At 43.9% G+C, this 15,524-nt stretch overlaps 1 long non-coding RNA gene across 1 annotated transcript in view; it reads right to left on the bottom strand.

The window, feature by feature from the left end:
• LOC144828494 (uncharacterized) overlaps window positions 1-15,524 on the bottom strand; it is a 51,002-nt gene that overhangs the window by 8,645 nt on the left and 26,833 nt on the right. Inside the window, exon 2 of the long non-coding RNA XR_013610453.1 lies at window positions 12,265-12,369. This is a non-coding gene — a long non-coding RNA (uncharacterized LOC144828494). The remainder of the gene's footprint in view (window positions 1-12,264; window positions 12,370-15,524) is intronic.

Here is a 15,524-nt window from a genome sequence, read left to right as displayed (position 1 = left end):
TGAAAGTGGACAGTATGGATGACTTTGCCGTTAGCGTGGGGTCTAAGGGATGGCTGGCCATCAGCCAGAAAGAGGATATTTTAAGGCCTGTTTTGCTGCATACTTGTCATATCAAAGTGGTTTTCAGTTAGGCACTTTCAGAACTAATTGTGGAGGGTGGTGTGTTAAGGTTAGATATGCCTCTGCCACCATGAGGTTTGAGAAGGCAGTTAATTGCATTAGCTTATCATTATCATCCGGATAGGATATCTACAAAGCAAATGCTTAGAGCACATCTGGTGGACAGGGGTAAACATTCAAGTGGAAAAAATTGTTCAGGAGTGCTTTCCAGCCAGCACTGGAAAGGTTGTAATAACGCCACTTCAAATGCATTCCATGGTAGATGGATCACGGGAGAATGTGGCTATTGACTCCACTTAGCCAATGGTGGGTTTTCCTGAGCATTTAAAGATATTTAATTGCTGTGGTTAAATATTTCTCTAAATTGGTCCATTATGCTTTTATGACAACAACTAATGCTGAAGCAGAGGTATAATTTTGGCAGGAGATTTCTAAAAGTTGGAAGTTATGTTAAACATATTGGTAACAAAAAAGAGCAAAATTTGTAACCAATCACAAGTAAAAGATTTTTCTACCTTTGGTATTGTTCATTTCACAGTGTATTTGTACAGCCTCGTCCATTAGGATGGTTGAACCCAGAACTGAGTACAAATAAAGGGCATTCAGACAGGTTACTAAAGGTAAGGTGGTTGTGTCCTTTGTTAGAGTCAAAAGGTTAAATTATATCACTACTGAAGGATCATCATTTAGCCTGTTCAGCAGCAGATGTTATTCTAAATTGGTACGAGAATGGCCTTTTGAAGTCAATAGCACACAGTATAAACGAGAAGGTGAGGAATAAAGTTTAATTCAGCCTGGGCAGTAGAAATGAGCATCATAAGAGATTTGGCGTTCGAGAAGTTAGAATTGAAAGAAAAGACACACACACGCACACCCCCCCCCCCCCCCCCCCCACACACACACACAGTATTGAGCGGTCAAAGTAAATGTTGGTTCTGAAGCACCAGAGTTACTGGTAAAGCGAACTTGAAGTGCTATGTAAAACTGTTGTTTGATGCAGGTAGGAATTACAGAAATCATAAGTTTGTCATGGAAGAATTAATTGAGGTTTCTGGTGGTTTGTCGAGGACTGGCGAGTACCTCAAGGTTGATAATATTGCATGCGTCGAGTCCATCCAGCCAGTCTGGAGCAGCAGTGGCCAAAATAGGCCATTAAGGTAACCTCTAGAAGAGTCAACAAGTGATAGGGTCAGTACCACATCCTGCACAAAGGTACTCTGGAAGGAAGAGGTCTCAGACAGAGCATGGCGGCCGAGGGCAGTAGGAATGAGGTAAACGTTGGCAGTTGGTGAAAGGGAATGGGTAATGAGAATCCAAGCAGCAGTCTCAATGCAAAATAAAAAGAAGCGGCCCTTTGGAAAACAATATCCCTTTAAAACATTTCAATTTTAACTTCTTTATTACAGGCATCCCAACAAAAAACAAAATGATTAAATATAATCTGGATGTGTGCTTCCACACTAGCGCTGGCCAGCCATGGCCCACATCCAGCACACTTGAGAAGCAAGGCAGTGCCAAACACTGAAGTCTGCTGACACTAGAACAGTAACAGTGACAATCAGAAGATTGTGGCTATACCTTACTCTACCAGCAAAGTAACACTGTCGCAAGCACAGAAATGTAGGGATAGCGGACTATCGCTGGGGCTCGAGACTGTACAAAAGTATACTACCTAAGGCTTCTTTTGTGGGCCCCAGAAGGTCAAGTGTCTCAAGAAGGTGACAGTCAGACATTCTCCTGATAGGGAAGTAGCGTTCTTACTCCAACAGTCTATCTCATTACATTATTAAACCGAATTGTCAGCAATGGTTCAAACACCCAAAAGGGAAGTGCCCTATGAGAGCAGCAAGCTTACATCTGAAAATTCATTACAAAGTTGTTGAAAATGATCCGGGTCCGCATTCACAATGTAAACAACATCCGGTGAAGATGGGCAGAGTGGTCAATTCATTCAAATGTTGCAGGTGTGGAAGTATTTACTTGGTGAAGGTAGCTACTGATCTTTTTGGAATCACTACATGGAACATAATTACCATTTTCCAATGTTAGTTTTACTCAATTCTAATATTTTAAAAGGCGCTGAAACAGCAACTAAGAGGCCAACAAAACTACAAAGGAGCTAAAAAAAACGTAATTTCTTGTTTGGCTTAGGCCAAGCTAGGAATTAGTAATGGCTCACTGTGAGGCGGGCTCATTATTAGCTACTAGTGTATTTGTGAGAGAAGTTGTGCTGTTATGCCAGGCAGCGTGTCCCCCACCAACCTTTTACTGGCTCCTCCTAGGAATTACAGGCCGATGATCCCCTGTGGATGCACCTGCGCCCCAGGAGTGGTACTTAACCTGAAAAGACTTTGAGCACCACTTCCAAGCACCCCCAATTGACATATGGCCCTCTGTTGCTTAAGGACAACAATACAGAAACATGTTTCCAAAGATGCACAGCACTGGCTGCACAACACCTGCAAACACTTCAACACTTGTGAGTAATTTATCATGCACACTAACGACACAAAGAAGGGAAATGGTATTTTCACTGTACCCTAAACTGAAGTGGAAGCAGTAGCCATTTCGGAAAAGACTACCTTCTCTGCTTTGTTAGTTCTACAGAGGGTCAGCGATGCAAAGAACATTGACTTTGAACTTACAGCTTTCAAAGACTTTAACCTCCAAATTAAAAGGTTAACATTTGTAATTGAGACTTCATTTTTTTTTATGTGCATTATCATTCAACTATCATAATCTTCATGGTAATGTTGGAGATGTGAAGAGGCGGAGCTGCAGTATCAGGACCAGCTACAGCTCGAAGCTTGTGATGCAAGTACAGCTGCTAGGGCCCTGGGCACAGGAAACCGCCCCAGTTGCTGCTGCTCTGGCACCCACACTTCACCTGCTTCTGAGGACAGCCGCATTGCTTATGCGATACACAACAGCTCCTCAGAGGGCTGGTGAGCAACGGGCAACAGTGGTGACTAAGGAGGGCTCTACTAAGCCATTGCGTCTTCCAGGAGGAAATTTACATGAAATGCTGGCAATTCATTTACCCAAGGGTGTCTACTAAACTGATGCAAAAAAGTAATGGCACTGAAAGTAGAAGGGCTACGGCTGAACTATTGCCTCATTCCAGGTATGCCATCCTGAGGGCTGATAAAATATGTGAATCACCTTTTCAGTAATCAATACCTGAACCGGTATGATCAATGTATGCTGAAGTTTGAATAAAAACATAATACATGCTGAAAGCTCACAAGAAAATGGAGGAAAAGAACATTTTAAACATAGAAATAAGCCTCAAAACACCTCAGGCAATTATTAGAGGAGAGAATGTAAGACTTCTGGTGAGCAGAACAAAATGAATCTATGAAAGTAATGAACCATCTTCCTCCGCCGCCCCCCTCCTCCTTCCCGACAACCGCCCATCCTACTCTCCCTCCCTAGCACTGATAGCTCTCTTTTTCCCCCCGCACTCCAACACCTCGATCCTGCACACCCCCTCCTTTCCAGCACCCAAACTTCATCTTCACCGACTAATTCCCTTCCCAAAAACAAAGCTTCATGGAGCGTTTTTAAACCAATTTCTGAAACCAATATCATCAACATCATCTCCAAACTTAAACCGTCTTCACATTCCAACGACCCCCTCCCTGCCCATTTAGTTCAAGAGCTCAAGCATATCATTGCCCCTATTTGGTCCGATATCATCAACTCTTCACTCTCTTCCGGTTGCGTTCCTGCCTCCCTTCAGCTAGGCCAAATATCCCCCATTCTTAAAAAACTCACTGCCGACCATAATGATCTGAACAATCTGCGCCCCATCTCCAACCTTCCTTTCCTCTCTAAAGCCCTTGAAAAATGTGTCCTTTCCCAGCTAGATAATCATATCTCCTCTTTCTATCTACCCGACATTTACCAATCTGGATTTAGAAAGGGATGCAGCACAGAAATAGCGATGCTCAATATTACGGATGACATTCATCGCTCTCTTGACAAAGGCAAATCCTCATTACTTATCCTCCTTGATCTCTCAGCCGCCTTTGATACGGTACATCTTCCCACCTTGCTGAACACCCTTAAAGAGCGATTTGGTTTTGAAGGCAATGTACTCAAATGGTTCACATCCTTCCTCCAGAACAGATCACAGCAAATTAAGCTCAGTCATTGTCTATCTAAACCCAAACCTATCACTCTCGGGGTCCCCCATGGGTCTATCCTCTCTCCAACCTCTTCATGGAACCCCTCACTATCATTCTCAAACAAGCCAAAATCAGCTACCACCTCTATGCCGACGACACAATTTTACTACAAGATTAAATCCCACAATGACATCCTTCACCTCAATGACACTCTACTGAAAGTCCAAGCCTGGTTCCACCTTAATCAACTTGAACTGAATCCTAAAAAAAACGAAATCATTATTTTCACCCCTAAACAAAATCCCCTCCCCATTCAAATCTGGATTAAGGACATCAATGCCCTTAATTGCGCCCTCTCCACCTCTAATTCTATCAAATCCATTGCTATCAGTATTGATCAGAACCTTTCCCTCATCCCCCATATCAAAAATACAGCTAAAGGGGGGAGGAGCCTAGCTCGCGACCGAGATGGCCGCGCTTTAGCTCGGCTCCGTTCGCCCGCCTGGGTTTTCACATTTATCCTGCTGTAATCCTGCCCCGGGAAGCCCTGTTTGCTGAGTGGTGGTGCTACGACGCTTTGCAGGCGCTTACCTCTTGTTCCGGTTATCCTGGCTGCTGTAGATCCGGTGCAGTGCCCCCGATTGTGTTGGGGTGTCGGAGGCGGACTGGCCTGGATCTTCTTGCCGGCTCCCGGGCCAGACGGAGCCTGCGGATCTGCCCTCCGGGGCGCGGAGGAGGTGGTCGGAGGGCCGTTGTTCGTGTGGGCCGGAGGTCCTTCCTGGCCGATTCCTGTGGGGAGGAGGCCTATGGTGGAGGCGCTACCTTCCGTGGTCGAAGCTCCTCGTGTGTCCGGCTTGCTCTCCCTTTGTTCTCCGGTCCGGCCATTTTGATTTTGCCGCCCGGACTCGGAGAACGGGACCGGCGGCGTTGGGTGGCCGGCGAATCCCTTTCTTCTGGTGGCCCCCCTTCCTGCCCGGGGTGCTCTGTTGCCGGTCAGCGGGACTTTGTTTGCCTTACTGCCGCCTCGGCGGAGATTTACAGCCGCGCTGCCTTGTCGGACTCTCAAAATGGCGGCCGACCCCGAGTGTCTTGACCGGGCCTGGGCGAGCGCTGGGGGCCCGCCGCATGGCCCGGGTGCCCGATACTGTGAATGTTTTCCTACACTTAAGGAGTTACTGGACACCCTGCTCTCCTGGCGGCTCTGTGTGACCGCGCCTATCCTAGCTTCGGAGATGGTTCCTCACGGCGGGCCTCCTGAGCCCCCACGGCCAGACGTGATTGTGCCGCCGCGGGGTGCGGCTGGAATTATCCTGGCGGAATTGGCCCCGGCTCCGACCGCGTCTGCTGCTGTACGGAACTTGATGGCGCCTCCTCCTCCTGCGCTACCTTCGTTCTCTCGGGCCCGGGAGCTGGATTTTACTTGGCCTGGCCTTCATGACTCTCCCGCTTCCTTTCGGTCGCTGCTGCCCGGCGATGTCTCCTGTGCTGGCCCAGATGGGTCGGTTCTTCTGGACATATCCTTGGACTTGTGCCTGCATCGTTTGCTACACTTCGTGACTTTCCTGGATCGTCCGTGTTCCACTTTACGTGCCTTTTCCGGACTGCCGTTGGATCTTCCTGCTGTCTGTCTCCTGTTCTTCGTAACCTGGTCCTCGCTGGATCGGACCGTTTCCACTTTGGACAAACAAGGACAGGGCTAATGTATATTGGCATCTGTGTGCGGTAGTCTTGCACTGGTTTGGATGGTCAACCTGTCCCGGTATGGTTCTGTGTGATTGACTGGTGCCCCTGGACTCTAACCCGATGTTCTTTGGCTTCCCGGGGACTTGGCTCCTCGACTCAGGCGGGTGGCTGGGTGCGTTTACTCCTGTCTCCCGGCCCTCCCCCGTGTATGTCTGTGTGTGTTTCCCATCCCTCGTTTCCTTCTCTTCCCTTCCCATTTTTGTCTTTGTTTCCGACTTAACTTTGCTCCGCTATATTTCGGGTTCTAATTAGGGCGACAGGCACGCTGCGGGGGGGTAGGCCGTAGCCTTCTGCAGGGGTGCAGGGTGGGCTTTAGGGGTGGGTTGGGGGGGGGTCTGTCCGTATTGGGGGGTCTTTTTCCTCCCTTATTTCCTCTCTTTTTTGTTCTATGGCTCTTGTATGTTCACTTTTTCCGGGACTCCGTCTCCTCCTGTATCCCCCTGGGGAGTTTCTGTGACTTTCGTATTCCGGTATGTATCTGATTGTAGCTCGCTGGGTAATTCGGTATCGATTTTTGCTATGTCGCTTGCCGGACTCTATTATCCTGCTTTCACTCCTGGGGGTGCGTGGTTTGGTGGGAGTCCCTTCTTTCGTTCCCTTTTTCCCTCTCCCCTTTTTCCTCCTTTATGGGGGTCCTTTTATTTTGTTGGGATGCGTATCGTATTGTCTTTTATTATGTGGGCCTTTTTGATCATGTCTCCTCATTTTGGGTGGGGGCGGCGACGGGTAGGTGCGGTTTGATTGATGCCATTGTCGTTTCTTTATATTCCGATTACGTTTATACTCTTTGATAGCTATGTTGGTATGGCCTCTTTTGTCATTCTGTGACCGTAAGATGGCGGCTTGCCGCGGCCCCTCCCTGGTTGTTTTTTGCACGGCCCATGATTCTTCTGTTTCCCCACCCCGCATTAGAAAATTAACCTTTTATTGTCCTGTTCTTGCTGATTGCTCGATGCTCCTATTGTTTCTCCTGTGCTCCTGGTGACATATCCTGTTGAAAATTTGTTTTTCATTTACTACGTTGTCTACCATGTGGTGGCCAGCCCTCGTGGGTTGTAGGCCCGTATTTGTGAGCTTTCTTTGTACAATAAAGGTTTTCAAAAAAAAAAAAAAAAAATACAGCTAAAAGTGCTCTCTTCACCCTGCACCACCTCAAAAAAATTAAACCTTTCATTCCTGCCAATGATTTCAAAATCGTTGTTCTATCTCTTGTCCTATCCAAGATTGACTACGGTAATGCTACTCTGGCAGGCACACCCAAAGCCCACCTGGCACCGATTAAAGCTGTCTTCAACACAGCAGCTAGACTGATCGCTGACTGTAGAAACTTTTACCACATCTCCCCTGCCCTCAAAAATCTTAACTGGCTCCAAATTGAAGGCCGCTCCACATACAAGATAGCCTGCATTACACACAAAGCACTTCAACAAGACACCCCCTCCTACCTTTCAAGTAAACTACATAAAGCAGGGTGCACCAGATCCTTGAGAAGTACTAACTCCCTTGTCCTTATCCCTCCTAAACTCAAATGTAAAAAGACCCAATCTCGTGCATTCTCCGGCAATGCCCCTACGATCTGGAACTCTCTTCCCAAAGACCTTTGCTGCAACCCCTCCTACCCTCTCTTCAAAAAGAAACTCAAATTACTTCTCCTCAATAAACACTGGGGACCCTAATTTTTATCTATCCTGAATCCTGCTAAGCACCCTTCTATCACTAAGCGCTCTTACCCTACCCCTTTCCCCCTCCTTCACTATGCTCTACCCTCCAAATCCCTCTACTCCCCTCTCATGACCCCTTCACTTACCCAACTCATTTTCTTCTTTCTCTCATTCTTCTTCTATTGTTTCTTTGAATCTTCCTATAAACTAAAAAAATGTAGTCTGTATTTATTATAATCCTGTTTATGTTCCTATGTTATCTTCTTTTAACTATGTAAAGCGCTCTGATACTCTCGGGTCCAGCAGCGCTATATAAAACCTTTTATATAAAATAAATAAATAAGCACTTTTGGTGGGGAGAAGTAAGAGCGCAAGAATGTGTGTGTGTATGTGTACGTTTGAGACAAAAATAGATATAGATTTTGGTGATAGACTTTAAAACGGTACTGGAATTTTCTGGCTGGTGGTCCACTTAGCAAGAATTCGGACTACATTTTAGGTCTAGTCTGTGACCGCAAATGTGCTACATGCACTCTCGAGAGATACTGAATACAACACGGGACATGGAGCCCGCCCATTGCATACCATTTGTTGGCCTCAATGTCAGTCTTATATGCGGTCATCTAACTGACCGGCGTGGCTGGCTTCACTTCCTCCTCTTTAGGCTGGAGCCTCAACCAATAGAGCTTTTTAGTTTCAGCTTTAGTGCTGTTATCTACTGACTGCGCTGTGATTGAGGTACTACTTTTATTTTTTCTTCTTACCGGTCAATTTTGTTGAACCTCCTTCGGCTATGTTTAATTATATAAGACGTACTTCAAGAACCGTTTTATCATTTGATATGGATGTTTACTGCGACAACAGATGTTATCTGCATTCAAATGTATTTTCACTAAGAAATGGATGCAACAGCTTTTTTTTTTAGGTGATTGGATTTTTTTTGCCAAATGTCATTTCTCTCTTTTTCACTAATGGGGAGATGAACTAATTTGCTCAGAACCTTAGGGGTGTTGTGACAAGCTCTAGCAAGCATTGCCAGCACCAATGGGTCTCACCTGAGACTATTGGCTTTGTCATTGCCTTTTCTTTATGCTGTACAGGATGGGCATTGCCGACTTTTGCAATGATTGTTAGCCATGCTGTTAGCAGTGTGGTTGGTGTGCAGCATGGCTAAATTTAATAATAAAAAGGATTATGGTGCATCCAACATTAATGCAATTTAAAATTATATAATTTTTTTAAGTGCATTATCCCTGGCTACGTCAGATTTTTTTTAGATTCATTTAGGCCACACTGCAAAGCATCTGCGTTGTTGTACAGCATGGCTACAAAACACGGCCAAAGCAAATAGCCCTCATAGGCACAACCTATTGGTTTTGCCAATGCTTGTTGACTTACGTGAAAATGTACAGAAACAAGCACTGAAAACCAATAGTCTTGCATTGTCTACCATCCTTTTGGCTTTGTTACTTCTTGTTTTCTCATAGTTTTTGTAAAACTTCATTATTGAGTGAGCTGCCAGGCCAAAAAAAATAGTCCTAGGCACTAATGGGAACTATAGTGTATGTGGATATGCTCCTTGTGAAAGGGCAGAATGCCGTCACTTATCACAAAGCTGTATGGTGTAGTGATCAGAAGAAAAATGTGGTGACAACATACTAATACATGAAAACAGCTGGCTGAAAGCCAATAAAAGCAAGTAGTTTATATTATATCATGCTTGGGGCTTGCTGGATCAAAGCGCGTAGAGGCTAACTGGATGAAAGTGCTTACACAGTTGGCTAAAACAGAAGGATAAGCCCCTGTACCGCTTATAAACTCTCCCTACAAACCTGCCAAGAAACTTTGATCAAGATCTATTCTGATCCACAAGTATTCATTTAAGTTCCAAATAGAACATATCCTTCACACATGCCAGAGAAAAGCTTTCCACAAATGTAGAACTCCTGGTGATAGATCCTTTAACTAAACCGTTCTACTACCACCTGAAACTTCATGGGCAGAGAAGAGGAAGACTACATAGGAATCACCACCAACCCCATAGCAATTCTATTAGAACCACCAAAACCACAGCCTTCCCATATCTCCTCATTTTCTCTTGAGGATTCACCAACCATACCACCACTCCTACGATCTCACATAACATCTGAGCTCCTTAACAATTCTGATTTATATTAGACGCAAAATGCTCACCTTTGCACCATATGTTCCTGCCACATTCTAGTCACACTATTCTCCCTGAAACAATCACCTTCTCTCTTACCAACTCAAATTCAGCTTTCATCTGTAGTCTTGTGTCACCATCATTTTCTTTCACTTTCTGCCATACCGTAGTAACTGCCCTCTCATAATCTAGCCAACATTCCTCTTTACAGCCAGCTCCCACATCGATGACATCCTGTGGACCCCCGGCCACCTCTGTTTACCCAACATGGCTCATCCCTCCATCTCCTCCCCAACGAATTTTACTGGCTCGCCCCTATTCCCTCTAACTGTACATACCTCTTACCCACATACCACTCATAAATACGTACAATAAACACTCCCTATTGTTTAATTTCTATCAAAACCTAACCACCCACCTCTCGCCTACTCACCTCTAACTTTATTCTGACTGAGATAATACTGATCCAAACCGTTATCACTTATACGCCAACATCACAAACTCTTTAATTCCAACATCCGAGTCCCACTCTCGCCACCTCTTGTAATGTCAGCTGCCCTACACCACTTCCACGAAACACCTCTGCCTTATTTGCCAGTTTCCCTGGCAACAAACCCTGCCAAAGAACGAAGCCATCCATAAGGTGTCAAAGGACTGATAGCCTCATACTATAGGCACCTGTCAAATGCGTCGACAGTGAGCTAACTGCCCACACCAGACCACAACTAATATCCAGTCTGTACAGACACTGACCTCAATACAACTGCTAACAGCAAGGACTGAAAACTTGAAAGAGGAAGGTCATAGTTCCTAGCTTCCTCGTTTCGAAGTATGCTTGGTAGGGACTGTCTGCCAAACACATACTTAGGAACCACATTCAGGCAGGTTAGATGATAGCACAGCCAAACCGCAGTAGTCACACATGCACACTAGTTGAGAAGGTTGTAAGAAACTTCCACTTTTGAGCAGTCTCTGGTGTGTGGAATGGAAGGCTGAAAGGTGAAGATATAAGGCCAGCCCTATAAGCCAAAACCACCACTGGCAGGACACTGCTGTAACCAACACTCCCAATATTACCGAGGCGCTAAGTAATAGGCCAGTGCTAGTCTATACAAAAAGTGCTGGGCTATACAAAAGCTGTGAAACGTGTTCAAACAAGAATTGCAGACTTCTGCAAAGAGTATTTTCCAGAGTTACAGGCACAGGATATATATACGTTTGGAACCCTTAAATATGTATATATAACGCTTCTGTTTCTACTGTATGAACAATATGCCTCCATTTTAGAATATGTATAAAGTTCCTGCGCTGTGAGACGTTGAGCCCAAAACAGACTGCAATGCAAAAATGAATTGACATTTAGATGTACAAAAATCTCCAAACTACCGATCAAAACCAGTAAACTATGTTAATGATGCTTGTTAGTTGTAGCCATCAAATATGTTTTTTTAAACTTGAAAGTGATTTACAGTAATACAAAGTGTTGCAACAATCCCTGCATTTTTTTCCTACAAAAGAGCAAGGAGACAATTTTAACCCCTTCGATGCTCATGACGGAACGGTTCCGTCATAAGCATCGGTCGCGCTGTGCTCATGACGGAACCGTTCCGTCATGACCACACCGCGATTGGAATGTTCAGCACCGGGGGAGAATCGGCGCAGCAGACAAGGTGTGAAAACGCATCGGTCCTCGACCCAAAGTTTGTTCCCTACTTTAGCCTGATTGGGCCTGCATTTGGACTTAAACATCCTGGAAGTGTGTCAGATGTAATGTATAACTGATGCCAAATGTAATGTACAGTGATTGTTTCTCTCTCCGTGCCGGTCCTCTACCTCTTTGTTTTCATCACTAATCTTTCTGTCCTTTCCTTCTTGCCTTTCTTTCGCTCTCAAAATATAGACAGATGGGGCTAGTTAAACAACAATGTATAAACGACTACTACTCAATCTATGCTAACCCTGTTCATCACAGTTGTGATTGTATTATTTATAAAAATAATTTTAAAAAATTTAAAAACCAACATCTGAAATGTTTTCAATTTTCTAAAACTTTATGTTTATGCACCATCAATTTGAAAGGAATAATTTACTTTTTTTGTAAATGTAAAACTACTCCGGAAGTACACCAATTAGTAGTTTTAAAAGGTAAAACAAAAAAATGCAACCTTGCACCTCCACGGAGTGGCTGCCAAGAGCATGTAACCTCTCGGGAGAACTTACAGAAAGTAAAGTTCGAAAATATGTACAGGCACAAGGAGCAAAATCCTTTAGCATAGAACACAATAAGCAAAACAGAACAAAGTGGTGAGGAGGAGGGTGTAGCAGAGAATGATTCACACAAATCTCGATTCTTAAGCCACAAACGCTCTTACACGAAATGAACGTTTCAACTAATGGGTGCATTTTAACAGTGACGTGACCTGTTCAAACGGAAATATTTATTTACCTTTTCTGTAGTTCACTTGGCAAAACTTAATGGAAAAATCCATATCCACCGTCGATCAGCTTAAGAGTGGAAAATCATTTTCAGAGCCAACACGTCTTTCCCCTGCTGCAGAGAAAAAGAACACGAACTTGAGAGCGCGAATGACGGGGCACCAGAGAAACAAGGTGAACACTGTCAGCTAAGTGGACTTAGACCAAACCAGTAAATTATTATTATGCTCCCAGGGAATGTACGACTTTGTTTTTAATATGTTAACTCGACCTTGCAGCGAGTCACCTCAGTTCCTCAGCACGTTGGCTGCATAACAAGTTAAGACTTGCAGTCACACATACAGTTTGCTTTGTTATATGCGACATGAAATTAAAGACAGAAATGCTAAGCATACTTGGGGTTCCAGTCAGTGATACATAAGCAAGATTCGATAAAAGGCTGTTGATGTGAAAAAAAGATGTGTAAACCGCAGTCCCCCAAACAGCTTTTATAAGCCAATGCACACGTCAAGTCCTTTGTATGACGCTCGTGCAGATGTGTGTGTTTGCCAAGATATTAACAGGGTACCATGCAGTGAACAAGCGGTAATGAGGGTAGAGACACGTCAAACTTTTAGCACAGGCTCATGGCAATATTTTAATAATAATGTAAAACCAGCTACTGCGCTTTGCAGTGTTAAACATCACTGTAGCAGGTAAGGGGCCGCTGTCATGAATTATATACATGAACATATATCCAACTATCAGAAGCATGTGCACTAAACTGGTAAGCAGGATTATTGCCCGACGCTTATCCTCTCAGACATGCTGGTTACCTGTCCAGTACAGTTTCACAAGTTTCAGTAAAATCAGTCCATCAAGGTGGAAACAACACAATTGTGACTCTTACTTATGTTTTTATATTAGTCATTTTTATGCACTTATTTACATAAATCTTGATTTTCATAATTTCATAAAAACAATTTGTGTCAAACAGGCAAGACACGTTTTACACAACAGTCATTTCTTCAGGGCTAAAATAGTACGTGTTGTTAGTAGGAATAACTAGATATCGCAAATTCCACAGTATTCATCCTCAACATAAGGTTATCCAAAATAATAAAATGTATTATTATAGGAGTAACTTGATAATTTCTCGAACTGAATTCCATTTGATCTTCATCTACATGATGAGGCTAATAAAGAGTATTGATGAAGCAGAGTCACAAACTCCCCTCACAAATTATTTTTTTACCCACTGAATATCTTGCGAGAGTGAAGATTTCAACTCTGCTCAATTAGTATTGATACGGTTATCTTGGGTATGAAGATCAAATAGAATTCAAGTTGAGAAATCATCATTTCAATTCTATAGGTGCAATATCCAAGGGAAATTTACAAACCAACATGTTGACTATCTGATCAGCAATGTGCTGAAGATGAACCGGTACTTCAGAGACACTAGTGAATTTTAAAAACCGCAAAGTATTTAACAATTTTCAAAAGCTAAATAGTATAGAATTCTCTCTAAGATGCAAAAACAAGTCGTTTCAGAGCCATGGTCCCAAATGAGAGCACATTTGGTGACCTGTCAACTCCAGGGACAACCAGCTTGCCAGGACCTTGCATAGAACAATAAACAATTTGTTCTCAATGGTAAACAGGATCTGTTCCTGTGAGACATTTGAAGACTATTTTGAAAAAGAAAACGAGCTAGCATACTGGCAGCCAGTGCAAAGTGTACATGGCAAGAAATGATGGGTGGGCTTTTAGAGTTTCAGGGTCATGAAGTGGTATCATTTTGTACTGCTTATAGCCAATTAACCTAGAATCTGGCCAATAAATTGACAAAACTGTTCAAGTTGCCTGAAGCTAAAGAACATGGACAGTATACCTCCTCCAATATGCAGGCCCTAGCTAAATTTAGTATACCAAACTTCCAGGTTTGTTACCTTTTCATCAAACGAGGGGGTAAGATGGATTAAGTGTCTAAATTGTTAGACGGTCTTGGCCACGTTAAGTTTGAAGCTGCTTAAGTGCATCCATGCCGGCTAAGTCACCCAGTCCTATCGTAGCCACCAAGTGGGCCACTGACAAATAGTGACTTGAGTGCCCTTCATCAAAAGAGCAGTCCGTGTCTTTTAGGAGAGGAGAGTGGTTTTATAAAAAACATTAATTAGTAGGGGACACAAAGTTGGCCTCGAGGAGAGTCCACAGTTGGCAGCGGCCTCAGAAGACTATATTAGTTGAAGCTGAAAGCACTACTTTAAGCCGGAGAGAAAAGACCAGAACCGCTAAAGTGAAGTCTTGAAAGAGATACTGCAAAAGGCAAAGGCTGTACTAATTAATAAGTACTTGTCAGCAGTCAGTGCTTGATTTGTGAAAGGGTGCTGGTGCCAAAGCTCTGCTCAGAAGCCGGCAGCCAGCACCATTAAATGTCAGCGTGCCGGATACCATTGCTGGGAGTCTCCGATCCACCCAAGGCCCTTTGCCCCTTTACCTCGCTCTTACCAGTCCCTGCTTGCTCCCTTTGAGACGTTTTTCCAGTATTTCGCTACATCCTTTCTGCGTTTTCCCCTATCTCACTCTCTTGAAAAGCCTGAAGAAAAAATAAGTGACTGTCCCCAAAAATTAGTGGCGGTGGCCTCCACTGGAAACCAATAGCTCAAATTTGGCACGAGTGATGTTCTGGTGTATAGATCCAATATTCTTTATTACATTGTGTGCAAACGTTAGGGCATGCTACTGATTTTACTTTGGCTCTGAAGGCTATGAATGTTGTTAAAGCTTTCGTACTTACAGAACGATGTGACCACTGAAGCAGTTGATACTCGCGAAATCCACACGCTATTCGTGAAATCCACACGCAAGTTAATGTGTACGTCCTTGCACTTCCTTATGGCAGTAAACAGCCCGTCAGTAGCACTAACAACTGTGCAATTTTTCATACGTGTGCATCTGATTGCCTCTGCTCATACATCGTTGTCAGGTCAAAGTGCACTCAAGGTGGAATATTTTATAGGAGGAAGAAGCGGGTGGAGGGCGCAGTAAACTATTTCGGACCATGTGGAAAATCTCATTGCAGTCTCCAGGTCCCAAGGGTTTAAATCTATAATTAGGAACTGAAAGCACAAACATTGAGCTAACAAAAAAAAAAAAACAACAGTTATTATTATTATTATATTATATTTGAGTTTATAAAGCGCACAGATACCCAGGGGTTTCCCGGCGCTAACTGAGAAAAAGAAGCAGGGAGACAGTAAAAATGAGAGAGGATTAAGCAGAGAACAG

The sequence above is a fragment of the Lissotriton helveticus genome, chromosome 4_1 (assembly GCF_964261635.1).
Source record: "Lissotriton helveticus chromosome 4_1, aLisHel1.1, whole genome shotgun sequence".
NCBI classification, from domain to species: domain Eukaryota; kingdom Metazoa; phylum Chordata; class Amphibia; order Caudata; family Salamandridae; genus Lissotriton; species Lissotriton helveticus.
The sequence above is the reverse complement of the archived record's forward strand: the minus strand, read 5'-3'. Positions and strand labels throughout refer to the sequence as shown.